Below are 18,285 nucleotides of genomic sequence, written 5' to 3'. Positions count from 1 at the left end.
GAGGGAGAGGAATATAATATTAGTTTGGATGCTAGCAGTGACTGATTGTCTTTACCTAATCCTTGTAATTTCAACACTTGGTGATGTTGATATTGGTATGATGTCTTCAATGAATCTTACAGGAGGTCAGAAGTGCTTGCAATGGGATATAACTAGGAAATCTTACAGTATTAAAGTGGTATATTTTTTAATGCTTTCTCAAATACACTTGTTTTACAGAGAACAAGAATGGTGCCTCATATTTCTTAGAACACTTGCGTCAAGGTGATCACGATTAGTACCTTTCAGAAAAGAACAGGGAACGTGGAAAGTAGTTAGGAAGTTAAGTATAGTTTGGATGGTGTTGACAATAGTAGCTATACGTGATGCAGAAAGACAGGACATTTTTACGGATATGGTGATAATAAGGAATGGGAGAAACGAGGTCACCTGGGTCATTTAGGAAAGTGGAAAGTAGGTCAAATAAGACAAAGATTCTAGAAAACGGCAGACATTGAAAAAATGAAAACACTGGCTAGAGTATTCATCTGCTGCTGCTGCGGTACTAAAAAAAAAAAATGAAAAGCAAAGTTGAGCTTGTTATCGTCACACCTCATGAAACAAGAACAGAGGGCTCCAGGACGAGACCTTGTGTTTGTAAGAGTTAAGAAATATAAGTGATCCTCATAATCAATTCAGTGAGGGTCGTTAGTCTGCCAAAACATGCGAGAGTGAGCACCTGATTAGCCTTGGTAATACGATGATTGTAGAGCACATGTGGGGAGTCCTGGTGCACTAATTACCATGAGAGAGAGAGAGAGAGAGAGAGAGAGAGAGAGAGAGAGAGAGAGAGAGAGAGAGAGAGAGAGAGAGAGAGAGAGAGAGAGAGAGAGAGAGAGAGAGAGAGAGAGAGAGAGACCAAGCTGCTATTATTATACTCGGAAGCTTAAATTTCCTAGTGTTGAGGGGTACTGACCTTCTGTGATTGCCTTTTTAGCGTGCCTCAGCATCAGTGTTTGGTGCTCCCAGCCACCGGCAGTGTGTTGAGACTTAAAAGTGTCCATGTAACGGTGAATTATTTATGAGTCAATGTTTTTAAAAATTGTGTTTTTGATTTGCTTTTCATTCTCTTAGTTGAGGGCCGGGGAACACTTAATGGGTGGATGACCACCATCAGGGCCGCCATTCCACCGCATTCATGGCCATCCTACCCGCGCTCATCCAGTCACGTCCCCATAGTGCAGCGCCCCTCACTTGTATGTATGCTGAAGAGACACGGAAAAATGAACACTCGTGTCTCTGTGAAATATTGTGCGCCATAAAGTCTCTTGTCCTCTACGGCTTTTTTTTAGCGTCCAGGAAGCTGTCGCCCCTGATGGCGAGCCACGGGACGAGGATCATATAGGCCAGGGCCGCCACGACAGTGAGGAAGGGGCGTAGCCACCGCCTGCTGCCCTTCGCTGCCCCACCACGCCGCCCGTGGGTGGGCAGGGGCACCTCGGGTACCCCCGCCTCTGACACACCACGGTGGCGAGGCGCGGCAGTGCATTCTGGGAAGGCAGGCAGGTTCCAGTGTGGAGAAAGCAGGCTGGTGTCCTGCTGCTTGGCCCACTCAGCAGGGCAGGTAGCACCAACAGCAGCGGTACCAACGCTGTCTTGCTTCCACCAGTGAGGACCTTCGGGCAGCCGCATCTTCTTTATCACAGGCCGAATGCCCTCCACGATGCGCAGGGCACGGGGACTGAGGAGGTCGTCCTTGCTAGTCCACGCCCCGGGGCGTCGCCACTTCGTCGCGGTCTGAGGCTTTATGAAACCGTTGATTTTTATGGCCACTTCTTTCAGCTAGAGGTGCGAAAATGCGATAAGATAGTTTGATATACTTTTAGTTTGCAAGGAAGGGAGGAAGAGGTAGGGAGGATAAAGCGGAGAAAAAGTGAGAATCTATTATCCTTCCTTCCTTCCTTCCTTCCTTCCTTCATTCATTCCGCTCTTCTTTCTTTCACAGATCCCGTTTTTTATTCCTTTTTTTTTCCTTCGTAGACTTATCTCTTTTTTTTTTTTTTTTTTTTTGTAAGCTGTCACCTCTCTTTCCTTCCGTATTTTTCCCCTTCCTGTCACTACACTTAGTTTATTCCTTTGAATTGGTCGTAATTTCCTCTTTCCTTTTACGTTTTCTTCTTCAATTCTTCTTCTTTTTTTCTTTATCCTGCTCATTGTTTTTCCTTCCCTTCTTATTCCTTTCATTGTTCTTCGTAATTATCTTCCCTCGTGTCGTTTGCCCGTTTCTTCTTCTGTGTGTGTGTGTGTGTATGTGTGTGTGTGTGTGTGTGTGAGTAATTCTTCTTCTTCATCATGCCTGTTTTCCACCATCTCCTTGACTTTTTCCTTCACTTTCATCTTCAAAGCTCATCGTGTCTTCTTTACGTGTGCTGCTTATTCCCCGCCATCTCTTCCTCGCAGTTATTTCCTCGTCTCCCTCGCCGCGACAACACACAGCCCTCTAATTTAGATCTATGAAGGGAAACAAGCAGCTCAGGACATCAAGAGGTTAATGGTCTATATCACAGTCTGCTTTAATTGGGACTTGATGATTGGTATTCACACAGAGAGAGAGAGAGAGAGAGAGAGAGAGAGAGAGAGAGAGAGAGAGGAGACTGTAAGAATATATATATATATATATATATATATATATATATATATATATATATATATATATATATATATATATATATATATATATATATATATATATATATATATATATATATATATATATATATATATATATATATATATATATATATATATATATACCAGGATAACATGAAAAGCACAACGGGAAAAAGTGGAAAAAAAAAAACAAAGCATGAACAGTGGAATATATGGAGACACAAGCAAACAAGAAAAAAATACGTAAGTCTATCCTATCTAAAAACACTGCAATTTCGTTTTCTTTTGCTGATATTTACTGTTAAGCTAAACTAATTCTGAACTGAATAGCAGGAAAATATGTAAGGACGGCAATATGAAGCGACGCTGAAAGAAAACGGAACAGTTATAAAATAAGGGGGACTGAAATATAAGCTTTCCTGGGAGAGAATAAAGAGGACAAGTCACCAACAAGGATTATAAATGAAGGAGATTAGTGGAGACTTTCCTTCTGTTGGAAAATACTAGATGATGACGGTGAAGAGGAGGATGAAGAGGAAGAGGAGGAGGAGGAAGAGGAGGAGGAATACTAATAAAAAAAAACTATTATTTTAAACTAAGATGGAATATCATTTTAGTTTCCTCCACCTTTGCCCGCATCTATCACACTTCCACCACCACCACTTCTCCTCCTCCTCCTCCTCCCTAGCCTTCTCGTTGCTTCCACAGCCCACCTCCTTCAACTTTCCCTAGTAAACACTATCTCCTGCTCCTTAATTAGCTTTCCCGTCACCCATTTTCCCCTCTCATCACCTGCCTCCTCCTCCATTTCCTCTCCATTTACTCTCCCTTAACTTCCCTCTCTTCCCTCCTTTCTTTCCGTCCCTTCACGCCTCCCGCCCACGTCCTCCCTTATGATCTCTCTTGTTTACTCTCTCTCTCTCTCTCTCTCTCTCTCTCTCTCTCTCTCTCTCTCTCTCTCTCTCTCTCTCTCTCTCTCTCGGGCCGCATGATAGGAAAATGCCTGAAAGTTGATTATGTTACGTGTTTCCCGGTTGAGGAGGAGGAGGAGGAGGAGGAGGAGGAGGAGGAAGAAGAGGAGGAGGAGGAAGAGGGGAGGAGCTGGAGAAAAAGAAGAAGAAGAAGAAAAAAAGTACTTTTTTCTTTTCTTCTTATTTCTTCCTTTCGTTTCTCCTCCTCCTCCTCCTCCTCCTCCTCCTCCTCCTCCTCCTCCTCCTCCTCCTCCTCCTCCTACTTTTCCTATTACAACTTCCTGACTTCCCCTCTCTCCATTTTGCTTCCATGAAGTGAAGAATCCTTACCAGAGAGAGAGAGAGAGAGAGAGAGAGAGTGAGAGGAGAGAGAGAGAGAGAGAGAGGGGCTTATGTCCTTACTTAAGTCTCTCAGCTATACACTGTACTGATGGGGCGCCAAGTATTTTTGTGTCTGTAGGCCACTGAACGAAGCTAACTTTTATGATTCAAACGGCACTTCTGGTTTCGCGTCTTTCGTTGTTGGGAATATTTACATGATGGTTGATAGCGTGGTACATGGCAGCGTTTGATTTAATGTTTATTTTGTAGGATTTGTCAGTTCATCACAAGGGACTGAGTTTGGCTGTGCGTAGGATAATCTCTAACAAAAGTCTGTGTAGCTAATGACACACGGAGCACCGTTGGGTTTTAAAATGTCGTTTCTCAAAGGGATGTGGGACATATTATATAAATTCCTCTCTCTCTCTCTCTCTCTCTCTCTCTCTCCTCTCTCTCTCCTCTCTCTCTCCTCTCTCTCTCTCTCTCTCTCTCTCTCTCTCTCCTCTCCCAACTTTCGCCCTCTATCATAATACTAAAATAACTGCTGTGTCCTGTCTAATATTTTTTTTTCAGCTTGTAAATCAAAATCAGAGTCTCAGTATCTTACAAGGTCACAGTGTATGCTGTGACACACGAGACTTGCATCAAAGATGAACAGATCAAGTTATATTTCCGGTAAATGTACACACGTCAGTTTATGAAATGTTTTTTGTAAGATAGTGTGTTCTAAACTTAACGAAAGACAGAACATTATTATAAAATGGTGAAATGTTGTTCATCGTTGTGAAATACGAGATGAAAATAATAATTGTTGCATTTTTATGATGACAAAATGTATTAGTCAGTGTGTGTGTTTTTTATCCCTAACATAATTTGAAACGACTATTCGTCTTGCTATATTTTCCGAAGTGTTTGAAACTGCTGTTTGTCTAGTCATATTTTTCGTAGTGTTTCAAACTGCTATTCATCATACCATCTTTCCTTCCCCTGCCATGGAATTTTCGAAACGATATTTTCATTTATATTTCACAAAGTTTCCCTTCATGCACAAATTTTCCTATTACCCTCATTCCAATCTTCCACATTAGATTTTTTATCTTCTTACGATTTAGTCTCTTGTTATGAAGCAAAATATCACTTAGCTGAAGGAAATTGTTGGGCTTTTGCAGCGAGGGAGCATCACACTGCCTCCCCCTCCAACCTCTCTCTCTCTCTCTCTCTCTCTCTCACTCTCTCACAGTTTTTCACCAAGGGCAATTTATTCACTGCCACCCTGCAACCTCCTTTTCTCTCCGAATTCTCCTTCAGCACTTCTTCCATTTCTCTCGCTCCGCGCCGCTATCTTCCCTTCCCTCCCGCAGACTGTTCCCCCTTCAACTCAAAATCCCTTCTTCACTTCACCAGCTCATGTCTAATGGGGGGGATGAGGGAGGAGGAGGAAGAAGAGAAGAAAAAAAATGGTTGTTATAATATTGTTTTCATTGACGTGGGTTTGCAGTATGTTATTTTTTTTTTATTATTTTCTCACTTATCTTTTTACTTACCTGTCTTTTTACCCTTCCGCGTCACAAAAGCTGCATTATCGCTATACATCGGCCGTGTTTAGCTTCATTCCACTCTCTGCTGCAGTCTCCTAGTTTCCCTGGTTTTGCCTCCCTTCTTTACTTTCTTGAGCCTTTCTCTCCTTTTCTCTTTGTGCCTGTTCCACTGCCGTTTCTATCCTGCTCCCTTTCACTTTAGCTGTCTTCGAATTTAATAACTCCTTTGACCCTTCTCTTTTCATGCGCCTTGTTTCTCCTCCTCTTCTTCCTCCTTTCTCCTCTTACTCTTTTTTTTCTTATTAAATTGTTCTCTCTCTCTTGGTGTCCATGAACCACTTTATAATTTATGTTGTTTTAATTTCATAGGAAAATATTGTGAGTTACAACACAATTTATGTGAAGGATGGGAAGGGGGAAGAGGGGAGAGTGATGGCTTGCGGCTTGGAGTAATGAAAAAGAAGAGGAAGACGAAGAGAAGGTGCTGAAAAGAGAAGAACAAAAAATACCACAGTGAATTTTTACCAATCTAAGTGTTGTGTCAGTAAATAAGTGTGTGTGTGTGTGGTGTGTGTGTGTGTGTGTGTGTGTGTGTGTGTGTGTGTGTGTGTGTTAGAGGGTGTTGCATATCGACTCTTTACATATATCTCTTTATGTCTCTCTCGTTTGGTCTCTTACCCTGCGTGTCTTTCGATAAGGTTTTTCAAAATTTCCTTTCAAGTTATGGAGCATCCGTATCTCTTTGACTTATTTTTCTCATTCTTTTCATCCTATCATCTCCCTTTCCACAGCGCGTTTGCAATCTCTACCCCCCCCCCTCCTCTCTCTCTCTCTCTCTCCTCTCTCTCCTCTCTCTCCTCTCTCTCTCTCTCTCTCCTCATCTCTCTCTCTCTCCTCTCTCTCTCTCTCTCTCTCCTCTCTCCTCTCTGTCTCTGTTTCTCTGTCTCTCTCTCTCTCTGACTTCAATTACTTTTTTTTTAACTCTCCTGTCCATTTCATAGCATACCACCAAAGCAAGAGAGAGAGAGAGAGAGAGAGAGAGAGAGGGAGAGAGAGAGAGAGAGAGAGAGAGAGAGAGAGAGAGAGTGAGATGGGAGAAGGGAGGTATGAGTCTTGAAGGCTGAGATAGAAGTGGTAAAAGAGAGGTCATCTGCAGTTTGCATTCCATCATCTCTCCCTCTTTCCCTTTTCCGCTTCCCAGCCTTCTGCCTCCCTCTCACAGTACGGTGGCTATGCATGGAACCATCAGCTACACAACGTGGTACTGACTTGCGACTCGTGTGTAGCGTATCAGCGTCTTCTGTGGCGAGGCATTCCAGGTCTGGCCTTGTTTTGGTATGTTTCGTATTTGTTACCTTCATCTTTATTAACTATATTTTGATTTACCATTGTTCTCGTTTTAAAAAAGTTATGCACTCTCTCTCTCTCTCTCTCTCTCTCTCTCTCTCTCTCTCTCTCTCTGGGAATCATAGGGTGAGAAAAATGGTCGATGAGAGAAATCCAGTAAATTTGATGGTAATGATAATGATGCGGTGATATTATAATGACGTAATGGAGGAGGATGAGACGTGATAGGACCAGCAATGAGTAGGGTATGATTATACTGGTGATTATAAGTGACAGATAGGACGATAGGAGTTGTGACAGGAAACAGATGAGGGGAAAGTGAGGGATGGTGATGGGCGCTGACGGGGGGGGGGGTGATAAGTGGGGCTAGATTTGAAAGCAGTGATGCATGTGATGGCGCAGCGAGAGAGGAATGGTGGAGAATGGCAATGGTGGTGAAAGAGATAGTGAGGAGTGTGCTTCATGGTGAGAGATGGTGACGGTTGTAGTGGTTATAAGATGGTGATGAGAGTGGTGAGTGTTGAAGGTGATGGTGATGAGATAGTGAAAACACACACACACACACACACACACACACACACACACACACACACACACACACACACACACACACACACACACACACACACACAGGCGATTGGTTCTTTCACACAGATCATTATCGTTGTTTTCGAAATCTGGAATTAAAGAAGAAGATTGGTTTGCAGGAAGAGGAAGAGGAAATAGAGGAATAGAGCGAAGGTTTCTTCTCTAGGGAAGATGAATGAGATGGAAACAAATGAGAGAGAGAGAGAGAGAGAGAGAGAGAGAGAGAGAGAGAGAGAGAGAGAGAGAGAGAGAGAGAGAGAGAGAGAGAGAGAGAGCAGAAAGACAGACACAGACAGAAATAATTAAGTAAACACAAGACAAAACAATGAAAATAAAAGGATGAAAACGTTAAGGACAAAACAGGAAACTTTTGTAATTGGAAATGGCAAGAAGAAAAGACAGTAATTGTAACTCCTGCGCAAGTTAAGTTTACGTACAAGATGGCGACGGGGAAAAAAAAAAAAAAAAAGAACGATATGAGAACAGGAGATGTACGAATGTGGGAAATAAATAAAGAAAATCTGAACGAATGAAGAGCAGTCAAAAAAAAAAAAAAATGTGAAACACGATATTGAAAGACGAAATTGAAGGTGGTGCCGTGACGCAAAATTGGACAACAGAAAAACAAAGAGAAATTTATAGTCAAAGGAAGTGACAGAATGAGACGCTAAAGACAAAACAGGGAGCGAGGATTAGAGGACGCTTGTAACTTTGGTGAATTGGAGTAAGAGAGGAAGCAGTGAGGCGAAAGTGAGGGAAATGAGGGGAGAGGAGAGCAAGGCAGCCATTAATCTACAGACAATAGAAGCGTCGCGGCCTTGGATTAATTACAGTTGTCCTCTGTGTGTGGCTGACGGTCCACCTAGAGTGCGTGTGTGTGTGTGAGTGAGAGAGAGAGACAGAGCTGGTATACATAAATCCACATAATCCATAGGGGCTGCAATAATCTCATCGTCTTAACTTCCAACATCCTTCCTGCTTTATGACTGAAGGAAGGCGAGTGAAAGGAGGGAAGGGAAGGGGAGGGAGGCCTTACATGAACATCTCATTTTCAAAAAACAACAAAGGGAAAGAAAGATTGAGATAACCCAGAAATTGCCTTTGAGAGAGAGAGAGAGAGAGAGAGAGAGAGAGAGAGAGAGAGAGAGAGAGAGAGAGAGAGAGAGAGAGAGAGAGAGAGAGAGAGAGAGAGAGAGAGAGAATGTGTGTGTGTGTGTGTGAGTGTGTGTCCAGCATAAACCAACTCGGTTCAACAATAACACGAAGAAAACTTGTGTCATTTGGGTGGAAACTAAATTATGTCCAGAAACGAGGCGTCTGTCCTGCTCTTTCTGCGCAGTTCCCCTTCTGCATGCGGGCGGTCGAAAGCCTTTCCCCCTTCAAGGTATTTCCACTCATGAGTATAAAGTTAATAGCTTGTAGTTTGAGGGCAGAAGCCACCCTCCTGAATTTTAGCCATAGGACTTTTATTGAAACATTTGTTCAAGAGGTAATCCACCGTGGCATTATTATTGTTTTTTTACTGGTTATGAAACATGTCCAGTATAGAAACAGCTGTGTTCCGTCTGTCTGTATGTCTGTTTTCTAATAGTGTGCCTCCATAGTGTTCACAGTCATGCAATATAACTGAACAGGAAGACCATCTTACTGCATATCAGAGGGTGGATGAAAAGTGTATTCCCTGAATGTATCAATGGAAGGTAAATAATGTACAGACCTTTATACATTGAAGATTAAAGGAATGCAGAAACAGGTGTCTGCCTCGCAAATGTGGAGCGTTGTCTGATGGAACAGGTTAAGTTAAGACTGAAGTGAGGTGGCAATGTTCTGATGAAAGGGCAACAGAACACTCATTATTGTTGTTTTAGCAGTAGAAAACCGACAACAGAGCAACAGTTTTGATTAACATGTATGTCTTAGGTTAGTTAAGGTTAAGTTACATTAGATTAGCTCAACAGAAACAACTTTCAAAAATAGACAAGTATTTGGATTCCACTCCACAGATGGGATATTACACGCCTCTTAGCAAACTAATTAGATTCTTTCTCGTTCACCTCTGAAATGCTGATTTTCTGAGGCTATTGTTGGTTACCTAGCAGTGAATTAAAGCAGCAGTAGCAGTTCTTATCTCTTTTCTCTTTCTGATACAAAAAATCCATGCAGTTTCTCTACACTGCATGGGACTTCATTTTTTTTCTGATAGCCTTGGGACATTGGATATGGGAGCTTTCATCTCTACTACTACTACTACTACTACTACTACTACTACTACTGCTACTACTACTACTACTTTTCTAACTAATCTTTCTCCCCTTACCACTCTTCGTTCCCTTCTCCTTCCCTTCCTTGTCCTCTTCCTCGTCCTCTCCTTAAGCAGTCTTATCGTCCGTGTCGTCCTCTTCGTCTTCGCCTCCTCCACGCGGTGCATGCCTTCCCAATATCAGTCACAGCGCTGACCTCGATAATTAATGGCCACGGTCGCTTCATCCATCACCCACACCACCACCGCAATCGCTTTATATTAAAGGCTGTGGTTACTCGCTATCATTTAGACATTTACCATGATCATGAATCTGTCATTTAGAGGAATATTCGTGCATTTGTGTGTATATGCAGGGCGACTAGGAATTATCATGGTGCTGGTGTTATTTTCTCGTGTGTGTGCGTGTGTGTGTGTGTGTGTGTGTGTGTGACAGACGATTAAAAAGAGTAAATACGAGTATAGGGTGTTGATACATTGTGGTAGTAGTATTAAGTTGTGGTGATAGTGGTGGTGGTGATGGCGACAGTAGTGGTTAAAGATGTTATTGGCAATGATGCTAGGATTTGTGGTTGTGACTCCATGTGTGTTGCCAATAGTGAATAACAAGGAGAAAGCAAGAGAGGAGGATACTTAACAACAAAAATAAGGAAAGGCAGAAAAATCAACGCTCGAGTATTTTTGAACGGAACTCCGGAGATGTGTGACTGTGACTGCGTGCACCAATAAAGGGACATGCACGAGCAAGCACAGACAAGGTCACTTACACATACACACACACACACACACACACACACACAAACACGTATTGTAAATAAAAAAAAAAGTTCTTTTTCATGGCATTGCAAGTTTCAGAGCCAAGGGGAAGCGCATCTGAGAAGACGTGTGTGATAAGAGAAAGCAAAACGAACTCGTGGTGAGGGAAGAGAGATGAAAAAATATACAAGACAAGTATGGAGAGGAGAAAGCGAGAGCCGGAAGAAGGGGAGAAGTTGATAACCTTTTGAGTTTCCTTTGATGCAGTGAGGGGAGTGAAGGATGATTTCATAGTAGGACGATGCAAGGTTATAATCAGCTGTTACTGTAAGAAATCAATGGGAATAATGTCTGTGAGAAAGGAAATTATGTGACTAGGAAGTAACTTAATCACCCCCCTCTCTCTCTCTCTCTCTCTCTCTCTCTCTCTCTCTCTCTCTAACCCTATGTCGTGTTTATACCACTCGCTGTTTAATTACTATTTTTCAATAAGTGTGAGGGACGAGAAGGAAGGTGCATGACAGACAGTTTTGCTAATGTTTCCAGTCCTTCGCTCTCTTCCCCTCGCTGGCTTCTCTTTCTCACCCTCCCCTCTCACTCTCGCTCTTCTCCATGTCTTCCTGCTTCGTTTCTATCTAAATGAACTTGTTTCCTCATTATGGCAGCGCCCAGGGATATCAACTAATTTGGTTGGTTGATGTGTAATGAGCTTTTTGTTCGTGAGTGGTTAGCTGACGTACCGCTCCGCGACTTCCAGATTGGGCAGACACGCAGGCATAACTTGGTGCTGATTGGACGTAAATGATGGGGCTGAATGGCGCTCTGATTGGACAGCATTTGGACGCCAGTGGGAGGCTTGACGAGAGGGGAGAGAACTCGGTGATTGGCTGAGGAGGGATGAAAAGGGATTCTGGTTGGCTGCTTCCCTAATGAAATAGCTTTGTGATTGGTTAGTCTTTCTCCGGGAGTTTCCTTTAGGAGACGAAACTTTATCTCGTCCTTTGATGAAGAGGATTGAGAAAATGAAGCAAGATGAGATAGGGAACAGAATGAGTTTGTTGAAACAGTGAAGTTGGGGGGAGAAGGATGGAAGATGTGTAAGGGAAGTAGGTTGATAACGATAACGGCATTACTAACGGGAGAATATAGAGAGGGAAAATTTGAAGAGAAGATTAAACGGAAGGACGGGAAAAGCAGGAAGGTCCGAAAAACAAGTATAAAGTGCAGAGAGCAGAGAAGAGAACAGCAACAAAGAGGTGAGGAAAGAAAGAAGGAAGGAGGGAGGGACTGAGTGATTAGCTGAACGAGGGATTAAAAAAGAAAAGGTTGACTGATGTGATGCGAGTCGTTTGTTCCCTACTGACCTTCACAACCGTTGACCTAATTAGAGACGCATCGTATGTCCGGATGTGGAGGAGAAAAGGAATTTGATTTTGTTAATTACTGTGATGTATATTTGTACACATTGTACATATACTTTTCTAACATGAGGTTATGCTTCACACACACACACACAGGAAAAAAACGGAGCTTACTATCACTTAATGAATATAAACAAGGTGTAGGTTATTTACATGTGATCCAGTGCTATGTATTGTATCTAAGCATATCATTGTTAAATTGTGTAATCTGACTAATATGTAGAATCTGTGCTTGGTGTTCGCTCTTTATATGGTTTAATCTTTCTACTTTACCTATCAGCACTGACAATTTCTCCCTGCTGAAGGTTAACCTGCATTCATCATGTTCCTAAAAAGGGTGACCTCTCCAATCCCACGAACTACCACTCTGAATCCTTCCTCAGTCTGTAGATTCTTAAGGATCTGTTTGCTCACGATGAATGCCATGAATGGCGAGCCAGTGATGATCATCCGGCTCTCCGCAATGAATCTTGTTTAATATCTTTTAGTTCTGGCAAAGAAAAAAGAAATCTTGTTGCTTTAGATCTGAAAAGCTTCTGATAGAGCTCGGCTCAGATCTAAATTGTAAGCCTTCCTCATACAGTTTCTATACATCTCTTTCCTTTTTGGCTCTTTCCTTTTTGGCCATTCGTATGTATATGTATATATACACAAGCTCGGTGTGGATGCATGTAAGATTTCGCAATCCGTAATAAAAGAAACGTTGATAACGCGCGTGAAGGAGCAGTGATTCCTGGTGTGTTCATTGGGATGAGAAGAGACAATGTAGGGATTCGCTTTCATGTCTGTTCTTTCTTGAAGGGTTTCAGTTACTGATTATTGTCTGTGAAAGCAGTTTGTTTCAAATAATAGCGAAAATAAATTAATGAGTTAGAATAACTGTTTCGTTTTGAAAGCTTTAAAAGGCTGTGGTATAATTTTGTAAAGGGTTTCTCATGAAGCTAGAGTGATCTGTGGGAAATTGTGTATTTACATTTAGGTTGCTACATGACTTAGGTTTTAGAAGAATTCTATTAGGTTTCCTTTGAACCTACTTTTTTTTGGGGGGGAGGAGGGGGCAAGCCAGGCATGCCCGCGCACGCAGCGGCACCTCTCCTGGTGTCCCGTGCAGCCAAATCCTGCTCCAGACACCTGCTTGGCCGCGCCGCTGCACAGTGACTCGTGACCGCGGCCCATTCTCTCCAGGGCTGCACATGTAGTTTACATAATTACGTGTTAAATCAAATTCATGTATGGCAAAACTTTTACTAGTTGATCATCATGGTACACATTTCATGGGAACTAACGACACGATTTGTGAAATTATCAATTGTTGTGACGCATCGTGATAATTTATTATTTATGATCGTGGCTGGAAATATTCTGGTTTACGGTAATAAGTCAATTACTCTATACTGATAAAGACGACAGTGTAAATTATGGAATATTATTTATTGACATGATGCGGTTTTTTGTCTGCTGCGTCACTACCAATATCTAGGAACGCGACAAACATAAAATAAATAAAACAAATAATAAAAGGTTTAGACGTTTAGACGAGGAATTATTGGTTATCCTAAACTTGCGTAGAAACAGGAAGAAATGCACAAGTATGATAATAGTTTTTTTGTACATTTCATTAAATCTACTTTCCTATGCATTATTGTCTGAACACACATAATTTTTTTTTACTTTGATATGATTCGGAATGTTTCAAGACGCAGCAGAAACTAAACTGGGCAAGCCGATTGAAGCTTTGGTCTATTTAACTTCTTACATATATATTTTTTTAGGACAGTAAGGAAGGAGTAGTGTTTTTACAGTTACTTCTTGTCCTTTGCCGTTCTCTTATACGCGTAAAACAAGACAACATTCAATTTACTTCACAACACAGGAGACTCCGCTACAAAATTTAATTTACTCTATGACACTCACAAGATTTAAGTGAAAAGCAAATTAATTAAAACAGCAAATAAGTGTCACAGTAAGAGAGCATAGAAGTGTTTCCTGGCGCGTTCCCGAAGTTTAAGTGCCTATCATTCTAACTTTCCATCCCTTTCTTTCCTTTTCTTTCCTTCCCTTTTCCTTCTTATCCTCCTTCCTTTCCACAATTTCTACTTATTTTTCTCTGCTTTATCTTAATTTGTTCTTTCCTCACAACCATTCCAAACTTTCTCTCTCTCTCTCTCTCTCTCTCTCTCTCTCTCTCTCTCTCTCTCTCTCTCTCTCTCTCTCTCTCTCTCTCTCTCTCTCTCTCTCTCTCTCTCCATCTATCTATTTTTTTTTGTCTTTTCATTTGTTTCTCTCTTCACTCTTCCTTTCTCTTATATCCTCACTTCACTTCTCCTCCTTTCATTCACATCAAGCTCATTACTTCCTCGATTCTCCTAAGCCTCCACTCTCAACATGCTCTTTACTTCCCTCTCGTCTTTACACACTCCTGCTCTCCTTCCCTCTGAATTTATGCATTTTCGTCTTCTTCTTCTCCTATTTCTTCTCTTTTTTTTACTCCTTCCTCGCCTTTTTTCTCCTCTTCCATTTCTATAAGTTCTTCTCTTCATCTCATTTTTGACTGTATAAACTCTCTGATCATTTGTTAATTAATGTTTATTGTCCCTATTTTTGTCTCTGTTTTCGTCTATTTGTTTCTGTCTGCCTGTCTGCCTGTCTACCTGAGTGGCTGGTTCGCTCTCTCTCTCTCTCTCTCTCTCTCTCTCTCTCTCTCTCTCTCTCTCTCTCTCTCTCTCTCTCTCTCTCTCTCTCTCTCTCTCTCTTTGCGCCACGTACAGTAAAGTGTCATCGTATATTTGACGCAATGTTCAGTTATTGACTCGTCCTTACATTCATGTTAATTAAACCATGTCCTCTTATCTTTTACTCAAATTTTTTTTTCTAATTTACTTTTCAATATTTCCTCCTTTTTTCACTTTTTTTCCTTTTCCATTTGTCTCCTTTTTTTCCTTTTTTTTTTTTTTTAGTTTAGTTTTTTATGTGTCATGCCTTTTCTATTAACTGATTTTTTTTTCTTGTAATCTCCTGTCATTACTTTTATGTTTGTCTTGTCTTTTCTACCTTAGCTTCATCTTTTTTTGTATTTTTTTCATTTATTCCAGTGTAATTTTCTGTGGGATTTCTTTTGCTCAGGGACAGCCAGAAAGACAATAATATGATGTCCATTTTATTAAGTTCCCCTCCACTCTAATTTTTCTTTGTCCATTCCAGGCCCTCGTCATCTCTCACAGCCGTTCCCTGCTGGAAAAAAAAAAAAAACAATGAATGGGAGAAAAAAAAATAAATAGATGGTTTTTGAAATAAGTGGAGATGGGTAAGGTATGTGGTGATGAATATGAGTCAGGAAGAAATTATGAGAGAGAGAAAGAGAGAGAGAGAGAGAACCAGCCACTCAGACGTAGAGAAAGTTAAGTCTTATTTTTAATTTCTCGAGAAGTGTATAGTTTACATCTTAAATTTCGTTTATTTTCATCACAGGTACACGAGGTTGCTTTCGTCTTCCCCTCTCTGTTTCGTCTCATCAGTGGTGCAGGTGAGCTCTTGATGCTATTATGATAAAACAGGTGAGGAGGAGCAGGCAATCTGTGACTCACCGCGTTTGTGATCTACGTCCTAACTCGATTTCTCTCTTCCTTCCTTCCTTCATTATCATCGCCCCTCTTCCTCCATCATCCTTGTCTCTTGTTCCTTCCCTTTGTGTGTGTGTGTGTGTGTGTGTGTGTGTGTAGAAATTTAACCACCACCTCGCACCATTATGAACGTCTCTGTACAATCCTCGCGATGACTGCAGTGATGAACGGTGCATCTATTTGTTAGATTGTTTATTGTAAGTCTGTAGGTGAAGTTATCGAGCTGAACACCAAGGCTACGAGTGTGTTGCTGCTGTTGTATATTTTCTTGTACACCGAGACAGTTCTGAATACTACAATAGTTTATCCTGCATCAGGATAAGTTTTCTTTTTCCAGGGAAACGAAAGAAAATATATAAGGTGCGTTTTTTGAATGGTAGACTCAAGCATACATATTGGTAGTAAACCACAAAAAATATATATACATATATATATATATATATATATATATATATATATATATATATATATATATATATATATATATATATATATATATATATATATATATATATATATATATATATATATATATATATATATATATATATATATATATATATATATATATATCTCTCTCTCTCTCTCTCTCTCTCTCTCTCTCTCTCTCTCTCTCTCTCTCTCTCTCTCTCTCTCTCTCTTCACGATGATCATAGTTCATAACATGTCTTACCTATGGGAGCTAATAGTAATCGTAATTGTAAAAATTTTAAAATGCCTGCTGTTGTAATACTGATATGAACAGAATTTGAATAGTATATCCCCAATCATTTGTTTCTCTATAGAAGATACTAAAGATTAAAAAAAAAAATAAATAAATAAAGAAGGTGTTTGGAGATAGGTTGGGAATATAATGAATAACTGAGTTACCCACTGATTCTACCCGTTCTCGACGTCAGCATTGAGTCAGGCTATCAGATGACGGTACTGTCGGCAGAACGGAGTCATGGAAGCTGAAGTCTCTCGCTACCTTAAGAACATAAATAAGGGAAGCTGCAAGAAGCGACCAGGCTTACACGTGGCAGTCCCTGTATGAAATATACCTACCTATTTCCACCTATCATCCCCATCCATAAACCCGTCTAATCTTCCCTTAAAGCTCCCTAATTTGATCAGAGCTTCATGGTTCAGGCTTCTTGAAACTGGTTCATTGTGGGTTTCGGAGCGAGGGTCGAACGCGGGCTATAAGGACAGTGATGCAGGGTATCCTCTGTTTATAAGGGAATCAGGTGATGTATATATGTGTTAGAATCTTATTTAATTGTTTGTGATACGCCTTTTGTTGTTTGAAGCTGAGACGCTCACACGTGACAGACGCCTTCTAACACCTATTGTCCTCTGCTGAATGTACCAGTTAGTGGTCACGGCGGACGGTTATGGCGGCGCGACGTGATTTACGGGAAAAGATCAAAGAAGGAATAGCGTTAGTGTTCACACCAACTCGTCAGACATGGTGTTAAGTGTCGCAGTGCTCTACTTAGATGTGTGCAGGGCAAGATTCCCACAATTAAGGACCGGCGGCTCCCTAACTTCCTCCCGCGCCACGCAAGGAAACCTCGGTAAAGGTAAGCCAACGATGTACTTTACATGGAGGTTACGTAAGGATAGGCAGCCAAGGAGGGTCGAGGCGATGGATTAGGTAAGGATGGGTGAGGTTTGGCTGAGTTACAAGAGGTTACGCTAATGACCTAATGGGAATGAAGGCGGCGAATCCTTCTGTTAGATTTGAGGAGGAAGCTCCCGCCACTCCCAGTATTAGGACACCTCGCTTTAGAAACAAGATGGTGGTCAACCATTTTCTCACAAAATGTCGGTCTCTAACTTCATGTCTCACTGAAGTGCGTACTTTTTCCGGTTCAATATTAAGTGAAGTACGTACTTTTATCCCTCAATTTCCCTCAGTCTTCACAGTGCTGCCCACTGCCGCGCTGCTGAAGGTGTTGACGAATACGTAACAGCTAAATATGTTATGACCTTGTCGCCTGCAGCGTTGTTGACAGTGTGACGGCTCTGTAGAGCTACTGCGTGCATAATTAATCTCTAATCCACAATTAACATGTAGTATTATAGCAGTTATATTTTGTCCTTTTAAAATTATTATTTGTGATGAAATTAAGTTCTTCTTTTAGATTGTGGGCTGTATTCGTTCCTTTATAAAAGAAAATGTATTTTTAAGTATACGTGACCAGCAGCCCCTGCTGGAGGGAATACTGAGTTGGGGGAATCTGTGGCTTTTACTGTTCTGCTTCATTCAGTTTAGATAAGACGGTGTTGTTTATTATCAAAAACGTCATTGGGGCAACAGGTCCGTTGTTGTATGTTCTTTCCTTTCTTCTTTCCTTTGTGTTCCTTTGTGTTTATTTTCCACCTCCTCATCCATCTACTGCTACTTTTACTACTCCTCCTCCTCCTCCTGCTCCTGCTTCTCCTCCTCCTCCTCCTCCTCATAAATTAAATTGTAAACTTATCCACCTTCCTTATTTCCTCCTGATTGGTTTCGAACTGAGACGAACCACATAAACTTGATCGTAACTTGTCGGTAAATAAATCACTCTTTGCCTGCCTCGCCTTGGGGGACACTTGAAGTTTCCACCTCCGTCCTCAAGTTGCTGGGGGAAAGTTCGCGCATCTTGCCTTCAGTGACGGGAGAAGGAATGAAGGAAAGGAAGGGAAGGGGATTCGAGCGAGGAGAATAAAACAGTATTATATTCTTTCCTTGTCATTCATAATTTATCACCGAGTATGGATCCCTGAAGGTTTGTAGAAATAAAGCACGTGTTTTATTTTTATTTATTTATTTATTTTTTTATGACA

General features: G+C 41.2%; 2 long non-coding RNA genes across 4 annotated transcripts in view; both read left to right on the top strand.

Annotated features, from left to right (window-relative positions):
* Nucleotides 1–18,285, top strand: part of LOC135098372 (uncharacterized) — a 126,454-nt gene that overhangs the window by 3,894 nt on the left and 104,275 nt on the right. The gene's annotated exons all lie outside the window — the stretch shown is intronic.
* LOC135098377 (uncharacterized) overlaps nt 17,094–18,285 on the top strand; it is a 5,667-nt gene continuing 4,475 nt past the window's right edge. Inside the window, exon 1 of the long non-coding RNA XR_010266922.1 lies at nt 17,094–18,285. This exon is cut by the window's right edge and continues 417 nt beyond it. This is a non-coding gene — a long non-coding RNA (uncharacterized LOC135098377).

The sequence above is a fragment of the Scylla paramamosain genome, unplaced genomic scaffold (assembly GCF_035594125.1).
Source record: "Scylla paramamosain isolate STU-SP2022 unplaced genomic scaffold, ASM3559412v1 Contig58, whole genome shotgun sequence".
NCBI lineage: Eukaryota > Metazoa > Arthropoda > Malacostraca > Decapoda > Portunidae > Scylla > Scylla paramamosain.
This window is presented reverse-complemented; position numbering and strand designations above follow the sequence as displayed.